Raw genomic sequence first — 12,500 nt, 5'->3', positions numbered from 1 at the left:
AACAGTGTCAATAGCAGGATAGACCAAATGGAAAGGAATGCATCGTATTCGGTTGAAGAAATGCCATCATTAACGGAGGTACTGAAAGGCCAACTAAGGTCAAGAATGATTCGGCGTTCCGTATGATCAGATTTAGGCACAGAATTTAAAGGAGAAAGTGCCATTTTGCCAGACAAAAATGGAACCTTGTCAAAAGGACCAGCCACTGCACCACAAGCGATTTCACTGTCCAAATACCGAGTAACCACATCAGGGAATTCTAAATCGCCCTTGTGTGTACGGTCATCACTGACAGGAAAATCAAAACTAGCGTAATCATAATTTACAGGCCACCCATGCTGCAAATAGTCGCACACAATGTGGTCATGGTAATCTTGTAAACACTCCTGCCATTCTGGAATGTTAAGGTTAGTGAGCACTGGGCGATGACAGGAACTGTAATTAGGAAGACCAGAACTAAACACCTCCTCATGGAGGGTGAGCAGCTAGTCTTGTAGTTGTGGGCAAACATTGTCTGTACTCGGAAGAGAATAGCCGTTTCCTACGCCTGTGGAAAAGCGCTGACCAGAAACCAAAACCCAATCAGGATAAGCGAAAGGTAAACAATCAGTACAGAAGGTAATCTAAAGTCACGCTCAACACTTGACGAGTGATGAATACTGTCATGATTGTCGGTATGGGCAATGTCTTGAGAGGACTCAAGGTTGTCACTAGCAGAAAAAACAGAATCAACACAGGCTGTAGAAGTGAAGGTACTGACACAAGAGTCCTGGACGACAGGAGAAGATGACAGATCAAGTGTCAATGGAGAACTGGCATCAAAATACGTATCACTTGATATCTCTAAGTCACGCATCTCAATATGGTCACGAGTACCAGACAAAAACGGAACATCTGGATTATCTCTATAGTCACGAACATTATACGAAATGAAACTGTCACTAGTTGTGAATGGAATTGCAGAAAAGTCACGCAAGGAACTTTGGAAATGATGCAACATCTGGACCTGATGAGCGATAGACCCAAACTGTCATGAAGTAGAGGAGGTAGGTTGTTTTAATTCAGGAGAGGCGGAGGACAAAGGGCAGTCAGGCAAAAATTCAGTACGTCAGGCCACGTGCCTATTGCTGATCCAGCACTTAGCGCACACATGTTGCAGCCATTTCTGCTCACCACGAATCGTACTGTAATGATCCTTTGTGTGTTTACAATTACTCCGTTGAAAATCTCGACAAAATAGCACTGCAGATGATGACGTGGATGCTGATCGTTGAGTAATCCCAGATCGTGGCTGGAGACGCAAGGAGTGGCGTTCCAAATGCGCAAAGGAATTGCCCCAGCACAAATGTCCCTGTTCAATCTCTAGGAAAACGGCGGTGTGGAAATCCCGAACGGAGGACCATTCATGTTGAATCGCTAAATACATCAAATCGTGTAGATGTGAAATGCGGGCATCTATTTCGGCGGCGGAAACCGATGAAGAGCGCAGAATGGCACAATATCCAACCGTAAATTCCTCGATTGTCAAATCATCGTATGAAATATATTTACTAACATGTAACAAACTAAGCTCGCTATGTGGCCAAATTTGAGGATGATGGATACGAGAAGTTATTTTGGCTGTTTTGCCTGATTTCAGGCGATCTGCTTGCTTACCCCGCTGCTTTCGGACTGCATCTGATTCTTCACCATCTGACAAATGCTCATCGTCCTCTCCTGAACTGGAGCCCTTCCCCACAGCAGTCAACCCTAAAGTCGACAACTTCTTGTCCACTTTCCTGGATAGGTTACTCGCTTTTCTAAGGTTGTCGAGAACCAGAGATGGAGTGGGAGTCACCTTCACCTCTGGGCGTTATCGATCGGCACCGGAATTGTCACGTTGCAAGGCAGATAACTCCTATCACAAGCGTAACACCTCACGCTCCTTTTGGCGCTGCTGTTGAACTAGTTGCGCCTGATGAATCTCTTTTTGAAGGTGCTGAGCTTGCAATGTTAGGGCATCTAGCTGTGAATCCTCAGATGGGGAGAAAGCAACCTGACTTACACATAACACCTCATGCTCCTTATCCCGTTGTTGACAAGTTAACTTCGCCAATTCAACCTCCTGTTGCAGGTTCTTCGCCTCTAAGGTCAGGGCGTCTAGCTGAGAAGCAGCCAATGCAGAAAAGGAACCTGGCAAGGGGTCTTCCTGCACCGTGGCAGTGGGCCCAACAGATGTACGGATGGTCTCGGTGTTCAGCAACGCAACGTTCTCATTAACTGTAGCCTGTTCTGGCGTGAACATCCCTGAGCCTGAGTGTAGGGCTGCATAATTGACTCGTGGCATGGTGCGAAGAGATCGTGCAATCAACATAATGAAAATTTGGTCCTACTACTCTAAATGAAAATTTTGGTTATACTACAGCAGATAATGCTCTGATCCTTTAACCAGACTAACTACAATGCAACTGAAAAATCACGCAATATATAGCAAGTATGGATGCTATTGATACTTGATACTATCAAAAATTATTATCTAACAATAACATCCACGCCCTCTCGCTGAAAAGAGAATTAAATATTTTGAGCCGGAAGTCCCAAAATGGACCCATGCTAAGGGCTGATTCGCACTAGCGACTAAGTTGTTTGTTGTTGCAAGCATGGCGCGTCATGTAATATGACCGTGACAAAATCGTAGCAATTTTTGATCCGCATTTGCAGTACACGCATGTACTGAAGTGAATGACAACTTCATGACAACCGGCTGTTTAATTCAAGATCAAGTTGAAAAACGAACATGATAGCGTGACAGTGACGCTTTGTTTTACATCAGGCCCGCTAGAGTTTCAACCATGGACAACCACCAATTCACGCAACTAATATCGATTGTTCTGGTGTTCTTGCTCTTTAATATTATTTTTTTCGTGGCATCACACACTCCAGTTTCAGATAGCATTACTCTTAAGCTGTGTAGATCAGATGAGTCGACTACAAAACAGGGCCCTGCTGCTTAAAGAAAACGAAGATCACGATTGACTGAGGAGAAGACGAATACTTCGTCGACGACATCCATACCACTGAGCTCTTCCTAGGCCTCAAGAACCGTGGTTTGAAATCCACTACAGAGACCCGAATGTTCCTGGAACATTTTTCCGAAGGCAACTTCGACTTGATAAGAGGACATTCAAGCTTTTGCTGAACGAGCTGAGACCACAGCTAACAAGACAGGACACTGGAATGAGAAAATGCATATCCCTGGAGAAAATACTGGCAATAGGTCTTCACAGACTGAGACATGGAAGCTCTTACGCTGCTATAGGTCCTAATTTCAATGTCAGGAGATCTACAGTACTGGAGGCAGTGGAAGATGTTGTTGACGCTCTCTTAGAACTGAAGAATTTATATATCAAGTTTTCCGAAACCGAGTAACACATTATAGGTGCAACAGAAAGTTTCCAAATGTGGTCTGCTTTGCCTTATGTTGTTAGTGCTATAGACGGCACCCACGTTAAGATAAAAACCCCAGTAGAAAATGGGCCCGATTACTTTAGTCGATACCAGGATCATGACGTTGTACAGGGAATAGTGGATGGAACTATGACGTCTGTTGACGTACAAGCTGGTTATCTGGGTAGCATGCATGATGCACAAGTGTTGCGAAATAGCAATATTTTTACTCGTGCAGAAAACCGTGAGATTCTTACAGGGCCAACAGTTACAATTGGTGGGAATGACATACGACCCTATTTAGTTGGAGACAGCACCTACCCTCTATCAAACTGACTGTTAAAACCCTTTCCTGAAAGGACGAATGATCCCCACGAGATAGAATTTAACAAAGAAGTCTCATCTGCCCGTGTCAAAGCGGAGTGTGCATTCAGTTCAATCAAAAGCAGATGGCGAATACTGCAAGGTTAGCTTTGTCAGCAAGATAGTCATAGCATGTGTGGTACTTCATAATTTCTGTATACGGGTTGGTGATTTCTGGGATGAGCCTCCTAGTGATGATGATGATGATGATGGGAGTGATGATGATAATGATGATGTAGTTGGGGATGGAGAACATGTCAGACAAATTCTAATGGACTATGTAAACCGATTGTAAAAGTAAGAATTTACCTGGCCAGTGGTGCTGATATACAGACACTGAAACTAGTAACGTTTTGTTTTTTAAAGCGATTTTCAATTGTATTATGTTTTAAAGTGTCACATAAGTCTTACAGTATTGTGTTATAATATATCAAGAACCCCTTCCCAGTTGAAACATTTTCAGAAGGAAATCATACGATCTCATTTATGACTGTTGCAATTGCTTGGAAAAAAACACAAAAAATCAAACAAGTTTCATCATAATTATCCCACAAGAGTCCGTTTTAAGGCTCTTTAATGTTTATCAGAACAAAACTTAAATGTCAGGCTGAGTTCACTTGTTATCTACTCGTGATCACACGATCAATCCTTGTTTTGAATTTGCTTTGTCATACCAGCAAAAAGCTTCATAAATTCCCCCATGAACTGCACTTGTTGGGTTTGAGCGGCCTCCATTGAGGTCATTATACTCTGCATTGTATCCACCATTTTAGCTCCTTGATTTTCCAGGTTCTCCATGGTCTTCTCAAATTTCTTGGCCCTCTTGGTTTCCTCCTCTTCATTGAAACTGTCGTTGAGGGAAGGCTTAGCAGATCTTTTGAATTTTCTCTCTCTTGTCTACTTTTCAGCCTTTCCTTTTGTTTTTATCGCTTCATCATCCCCGTCACCTTTTTCCTCGTCATACTTCTCACTTTAATAATAATAATAATAATAATAATAATAATAATTGCTTTGCTGCTCTTGATCCTCTTGGGGTGGCGAGGGGCTTGGGTTTCCCGGTGAAACAACATGCTTAAATGTTACGAGTCCTTTTTGCCAATAATCTCATTGATTTTGTCAAAATAAGGGTAGCTCTTCCTATTACCTCCTGTCTGCTTTCTGTTCCAGTCGTTCACTTTTTTAAATTGTTCTTTGAAATAGTGGATTTTGCGCTGGATCTGGTTGACAGACCACAAGGACCGAAATCTGTTGTTTAAGCGCTCTAATATTTTTATCCAGTATCAGTGACTTTGAACACTCTCCAGCTCATTGTTATATTCTCCCCACAAGTCTGTGAGGAAACACTCTTGTGGTTCGGTCCACTTGTCGTAGGACCTTCGGCTTCCTTCGCTTTCTTCTTCTTCTTCGTTTACTGGTACCGGTGGTGAGTCAGATGAGCTCGAAGAATTACCCCAGAAATCTGCAGTATTTTGAGTATTGTGGCCATACTGGACCTCAGATGGAACACTAGACAGCTGACTAGATAAGGGATGGTACAATGGCTGAATAAAACGCTGATTTTCTTCTTCGAAACCCACTCTGGTAGAGTAGAAATCTCCAGCATAAGGAAAGGGAAAGTTGCCATCTGCCATTTTGCATGGAATAGGCGCGAAAGCATAACCTTACCTTTTATTTAATGCTGCACTCCATAGCGTTTATTTGACATTTAGATCTTGTAATGTATACAAAAGTTGTTATTTTAACTTGTTTTGTCGCTAATGGCGTGCCTCAGAGGCAAGCCGACAGAACCCTTGAAGTTTGCTCACCGCAGCACAATCTTGTCGCATGACGAAACTACGTCCGCACTGGCGATGTGACTTGTTTGACAAATTCTGTCAATCACTGCAACTTATAAAAACAGACTTGTTGCTAGTGCGGATCAGCCCTAAAATGTTCCATCATGCTAAAATGTGCCCAATCATTCATACAATTCGCTATAATCAGTTTATTTTAAATCGTTTCATGGAATCATAGCTTTAGTTTATCTCTGATATTTTAAAATAAAACTCACTGTACTTTAAAATAATCATGATCATATAATGTATCAATGTGTAATGACAAGAAATCACTGCATTAAATCTCATTAAACAGCAACAAAACAATAGTTTGTGTGTTCAATTCATTATTCAGACAGTTCATTCTCTCTTATTATTTTCCATATGTGACCCTTCACGGGAAAACAGTGAACAAGGTGAATACACGCACATGGCACACTCAAACGTTAAAACACGGTAGCTGCGTGTAAGTCACTTCCCTCATAAAGATCAAAGCCATTGTTTTCCTTGGCACGCTAAAGACAAAGCCACGTGTTAATATCTTTCGCGTGCGATTTTGCACGTATTAACACGATGATCGTGTCAACTTCCAGATAGAATAATTTTATTTCAGTGAGCGATTTTGTCGCTTTTTACCAGGGGAGCTCAGAGTCAGTCACAAGTTGTTTACAATTCCATGAGAGTGAGCTTGGAGATTTTGATATTTTGTAACAGAAATTTCCTATTAATTCACTTTCTTTGTTAAGACCACAGACGGTTTATCATTTCGGTGTTTCAGATGTTTGAATTCATTTTGAATAGCATATTATTAATTTTGTGTACGGAGCGAACTTACAATTTTTTGGGGTGTGAATGCGGGGCGCTTTAAGAGTTTCCACAAAATTGACTTCTAGTTATGACGACTGTTATACAAAATTCAATCCAACATTGTTTAGCCGAAGTTGTAATTTTGAGGATGCCAGTGCTTTTCATTCGTGCTTTTCATTTGAGCTTGACCATTCATTCATACAAAGCTTGTTTCTTCAACACAAACCATTCTTTTTGAGCCCAGGATTGCTCGACGAGACATCGAATGCCTTTTCAATTTCTCATGCTTCCAACATGTAAATATCATCCCATTCGCTTTTACCAGAAGCATAGGTGATATGCTTCTGCTTTTTGTCATGCCATATCTTTCCGAAACTAGAAACTACTGTGAACACCAAAGTGGCGAGAGCTTCGTCGAGTGCTTAGCGTGCAACTCAAGACGAGAAAACAAAGGGCTTATTACTTTCACTCTATTATAAGTACATGTAGCTATAACTGACTAGGCATTGCCGAAAAGTTGTTTTGTTCCTTCTGGGATTCAAGGCCATTCCAAATTTCTCCGGCAAGTTTTCGAGGAGCTATGGGTTCTCTTCCGGAGGTAAGATTCCGGGAGCAAAAAATTCCTGGCAAATACTGCTGAATACCCCATACAGCCTGTAATAAAACAAGGACCGTTTTTAAAATCATTTTCTATGTTATTTTAAAGTCATCTTATACTTTTAAATACATTTACAAATTAACTCATGTTTTTACATAACAGGAAATAATTCTGATGCAACCAAGCAACTTATCTAAAGCGATGGGAACTATAAAATCTAGTTACAGGAGTTTGTAATTAATAAATTCTGTTGCATTGAAAGTGGGAAATAATGTTCAAAATAAAGTATTAACGAATCTGATGTCCAGCTACTTTTCCCAGAGTCTTACTTCTGAAATATTCAAATACAAAGTAATTGTTTGCATCACAGCAACATAGATAAATTTTTAAAAAAAAAATAATGCTCAACACCCCTTAGAGCCTGTAATAATACAAATTTTCATTTTAAAATACATTTACAACTTAAGTAGTGTTTTTGCATCACAGCAAATAATTCTGATGTGACCAAGGAACTTACTCTACAGCAACGGGAATTATGAAATCCAGTTACAACAGTTTGTAATAAATTCTGCCATCTTAAAAGGAGGAAATATTGGCCAAAATAAAATGTTTTTGAGTCTGATGTCTAACTACCTTCTGCGTAATTTTACTTCTGAAACCTTCAAATACAACGTATTTGTTTGCAATTGTCCACTGTTAAACTTCTGCCAAAATGTCGTGCCAGGTTCGCCTCCTTTTAAAAATGATCAAATTCATCATCTATTTTTGGTTTCAAGTAAAAGTATGTTTCTTAAGCCTTTGAATCAGTGTTCTCTTTCCCCTACACTTAGTATTGATTTGAACAGTAATTTGAGACCACTCTTTGCCAAAAGACGGTGAATCAAACTTTCTTTGCAAGATAGAAATCAGGAAGTGCACTTTACTGCTGTCCAGCTGCTGGAAGCCCTTTGACCCAGACACGTTACCCTTTGCCATCTCGTCGTCGGTGAAGAGGACATCAACACAGGCAAGTGCAGTTGTAGATAAATTAGTGCCAAGGTCAACAATTGCTCCAACTTTTCGTTGCTGCTCGTCTGTGGGACCACGACTGGTTACTCGTAATGGCTGAAGGATGATGTTGTGACCCACGAAGAACATTCAAAGAACAAAGCTTGTCTCCTACATCTCACTAGCAAAGAAAACAGTGCTTTGCTCGCCCTTGGATTTTGAGGAAAAAATAGATTTTCAGCCCGCGCTGAGGCATTGATCTTCAAAGAACAAAGCTTTTTTCCTACATCTCACTAGCAGAGAAAGCAATAGGACTTTGCTCTCGCTTGGATTTTGGGGAAAAAAGATCTTCAGCCCACACTGACAAATTGATCTTCGAAGAACAAAGTTTTTTTCCTGCAAAGAAAACAATAGGACTTTGTTCGTGCTTGGATTTTAATTTTTCTGGCTGCGTGGGCACGTTGATTTTTGAAGAACGAAGCTTTTTCCTACATCTCACTTAAAAGAAACAATAGGACTTCGCTCACCTTATTGATTTTCTGCGAAAAACTAAAAGATTTTGAATAATAATGCACAGGTGCTTTGACTTTTACTCAAAACCCTGCTCACTCTTTCATTTTCATGGGAAAGAAAGATTTTCAACCTGCCCAGGCACATTTAGTGCCGTGAGTTTTGAAAGATGAAAGACATAATCCTGCTTCTGGTACAGAAAAGTTTGTAATTTGCCCACGCTTTGACTTTAACATGTATGGCAATTACAGAATTACAAAGATCACATCAAATTTATTGAAGATATATATTACATACACAATCACTCAACTTTGTTTCAAAACTACTCTCGTTTAGGAAAACAACACTACTACAATTAATTAATCAACTTCTTTGATTAAAAAGAAATTGGAATCTAAAAGAAGTATAAACTTTCTTCCTAGATAAAGTTACAAATAGATTTTATCATGGAAACATTTCTGAACAAAACGAGTCAATCAATTATTAAAATGTAGATATAGATATAGATATAGATATAGCTAGTACTTGTGTTCCCATAAAATTCCTATACGAATAAAATGTCTACTTGACTTCTGGAGCAACAGGATCCTTGGTTCCTGCACGGCAAAATTCACGAATTTCCTTGTAAAGGTATTCCGCCCGATCACGACTGATACCTTTCGGAGTGATCACAGGTGGTAACAAATCAGGTTGTGGAAAGTTCATGTTACGTTGAAGAATGTTCAGTGCAATCTCCTCTGATGACCAATACTCTTTGCAAACCACAGTGCCTGGATAGTCTTTATCAAATCTGAAGTGATGATAGGTTTTTAAACGGGGTATCTTCTTGAAAAATTGACCAAGATATGTCATCCAGTCATAAGTTGGGATAAGGACTGTTCCATTGTGCAGGCCAACAAATTCAGCAGTGTTTACAGTGGCAGATTGCTATACCAAAGAGCGATGAAATAAAAGTTTTTTGAGTTTTCTGTTTCACTAACCCAAAGCACTAGTCTGGTGAGAATTTGGTGTGACCCGCAAGAAGAAAATTATACTGTTGATGTTGTTAGGGTGAAGTCTTATGTGAATAGCTTCCTTGACCCTACGTGTGTACCAGTGAGGATCTCGATCAATAAACTTGACCTCATTCCAGATAGGATAGTGGCCGGTCTCGTGGGTGTGTTCAGAAACGGCGGAGGTCTGGGTACGGGCGAGTCGTATATCCCTGTCGTGTTCTTTGATCCTCTCCTGCATAGATCTCCCTGTTTCCCTGGATATCCCTCCTCTTTTGTACAGAAGATCACAAAGGCACGAACAGCCCCAAGAAGAGAGCCTGCCGCGGAATTTAAATCCACCGCGGTTTTACCTTATGTCCAAGGAGTTTCGGAGTCTCTCTGCCGCTGCCTAGAACAACAAGGCATTCACACCGTCTTTAAGTCCAACACGACACTTCGGTCACACTTAGTGCGACCAAAGGACATCGTCAACCCGGCTAAACAAGATGGTGTTGTCTACAGGATTCCCTGTGAGTGTGGTAAAGTCTACATCAGGGAAACAGGGAGATCTATACAGGAGAGGATCAAAGAACACGACAGGGATATGCGACTCGCCCGTACCCAGACCTCCGCCGTTTCTGAACACACCCACGAGACTGGCCACTATCCTATCTGGAATGAGGTCAAGTTTATTGATCGTGATCCTCACTGGTACACACGTAGGGTCAAGGAAGCTATTCACATAAGACTTCACCCTAACAACATCAACAGGGATAGTGGAATTGAAATTCCTGAAGCATGGATACCCACGATCAAGAAACACAACAACAGGAGAATGGTACAACAGCGGACCACTGAGGGAACAGCTACTCGCCAGAACAATGGAACAATAGGCGGATCGAAATGCACCAATCACAGCCGACCTTTGTGATATAAATGATACCGTGCAATCAGTCGACCTGATTGCCTGAAGAAGACTAGCAGTAAGCAGTCGAAACGTCACGATCTACATCTCAAGTGACTACATTGTGAGACAAACGATAATACACTTTATTATTAGATAATGCACTGTTTCATCAAGACTGCATGGTGCATGTTTCTCTGTAAAATCAACGCTTTTGAGGTGCTCAGTGAGAGCATCCTTGGTGGTTTTACAACAGTATTTGTAAAATTCCCTTTTGCCTTCAACCAGAAGTAAGTGTCGCTCTTGTTGTCTAACAACTTCTGCCTTTGGGAACTCTGGTAAATTGGCACTTTAGTGGATTTGATTGCTGTTCTTTTGACAAGTCCAACAGAGATCTGATGCTGGTCTCATGATGACTATAAATGGGCAAAGTTGCCTCCACAAGCCACAAAACTTTGAATAGCCAACAGCTACTTGACTGGCGGTAATGCAAGCGTCTTGACAAATTTTCCACATCTTGTGCTTTGTTAAAGATCGTAGAAGTTTTACATCCATTCTCTTGAAACCAGGAACACAACCAGGGAATAAAAGAGCTTGCTCTTCTGCGACATTCGTTATAAACTTCACGACCCGTTCAATAGATTCAGCACTCAAAGCGGAGCTGGGAAGGTGTTTCTTGTTCCCATGAATGCGAAGAGTTAATCCATTATTCCTGTAATGTTTGACGAGACTGTAAAATCTTGTTTTGTGAAGGTGATACATGAACAGGAATGTTTTCAAACAGATTCTGTGGTTGTGAAAATAAAAAGGCATCCTGGTTTGCTGCCGTTTGTTTTCCATCCTTCCTGAATTACTGACTTCGTCACAGTTCAAGGAGCTATGTATTGTCCCTAAAGTTACAAGATCAAGTTCGGTGGAGGAAAGTTCAAAACAGTTGTTTCGACAGTCGATTATGTCTTCAGTTTGAATTGTAGAGCTGCATGGTTTTCCTTGGTCGCCTTGCATACATCCACAGCCTTCACTCATGAATGCCTCCACTTTTGCACGCTCGGATTTATCAACCTCCAAAAACTCAAACTCAAAGTCATTATCAGAGTCAATGTTGTTGTCCTGATGGCCTTCTTCGTCGCTGCTAAAATCAGAAGAGTTGTCATCTTCTGGTTCGTCCTGAACCGGTCTAAGGTTGAAATAGGCTTCTATGATGGATTCCAAATAGTTTTTGCTGCCTAGAAAGTATGAATATTCTTGCTCTTGAGATTCCATAATTATAATTCGATGATTTTTGATCACTTGTCACTTTCCAAAATGCGGTCAACCATGTCGCTTACAGTAACTACGGAAACAGAACCAATTGAGCGTGCGCAAAGCAGTCATGTTGACCTCGTGAAAGTATGTGTGTGGAAAATGCAAAGGGATAAATTGCTGCACTTATCTCATTTTTACGTTCTGCATACAACAGTGAAATCGAGGTGTTTCCTTGGAGTCTTTTCTACGGAAAAGCAAACATTGGTACAAAAAGCTGGAGAAATATTTATGTAAGAACAGCAATAGAAAGAGCTGGCAAAACAACGATTTTTCCTGGCGATGTAATCTGGTAAGTTGCATGCAAATTAAGAAATCTACCGTGTTAACAAGTCTAACGTGTTAAAAAACAAAGAAATAACCATGTCGATCTACTGTGTTAAAATACAAAGAAGTAACCGTGTCAATCTACCGTGTTAAAATACAAAGCTCTACCATGTTAGCCAAATGCAAACAATGGCCATAAGCACATTACTTGAAAGCAATTGTTTTCTTTTGCATATACGCACGATAAGCATGTCATGTTAGAACCGTGTGAATGTGTAGCTACCATGCTGTGTGCATGCTTTCTCCTTATTCACTGTTTTTGCTGTGCTTGCAAATCTTGCATCTGCTCCGTAACACTAACCATTTGTTCCTCTTCAGTGGCAAGCTTTTTGGTGACCTCACCAATTGTATCATCTTCGCTGTCGCTGTCATGCACGTGAGCAGGCGGCTTTTGACCCTTTACTTTTTCCTTTCGCGTCTTCTTGCCACTGATCTAACAGTGGCTGTTGGGGCGGTGCAACCAGCTGAACTGGAACTGCTCGGCGCTT

At 40.9% G+C, this 12,500-nt stretch overlaps 2 pseudogenes; one reads left to right on the top strand and one right to left on the bottom strand.

Moving 5' to 3' along the window:
- Positions 1-52, bottom strand: part of LOC110041740 (uncharacterized) — a 1,494-nt pseudogene extending 1,442 nt beyond the window's left edge.
- Positions 53-2,917: 2,865 nt separating this feature from the next.
- LOC149115175 (uncharacterized) lies at positions 2,918-4,331 on the top strand (annotated as a pseudogene).
- The last annotated feature ends 8,169 nt before the right edge of the window (positions 4,332-12,500 follow it).

The sequence above is a fragment of the Orbicella faveolata genome, unplaced genomic scaffold (genome assembly GCF_042242905.1).
Source record: "Orbicella faveolata isolate gen_17 unplaced genomic scaffold, um_ofav_v1 contig_13, whole genome shotgun sequence".
Classification (NCBI taxonomy): Eukaryota; Metazoa; Cnidaria; class Anthozoa; order Scleractinia; family Merulinidae; genus Orbicella; species Orbicella faveolata.
Note: the sequence above shows the minus strand (reverse complement) of the source record. Positions and strands in the feature narration are given on the sequence as shown.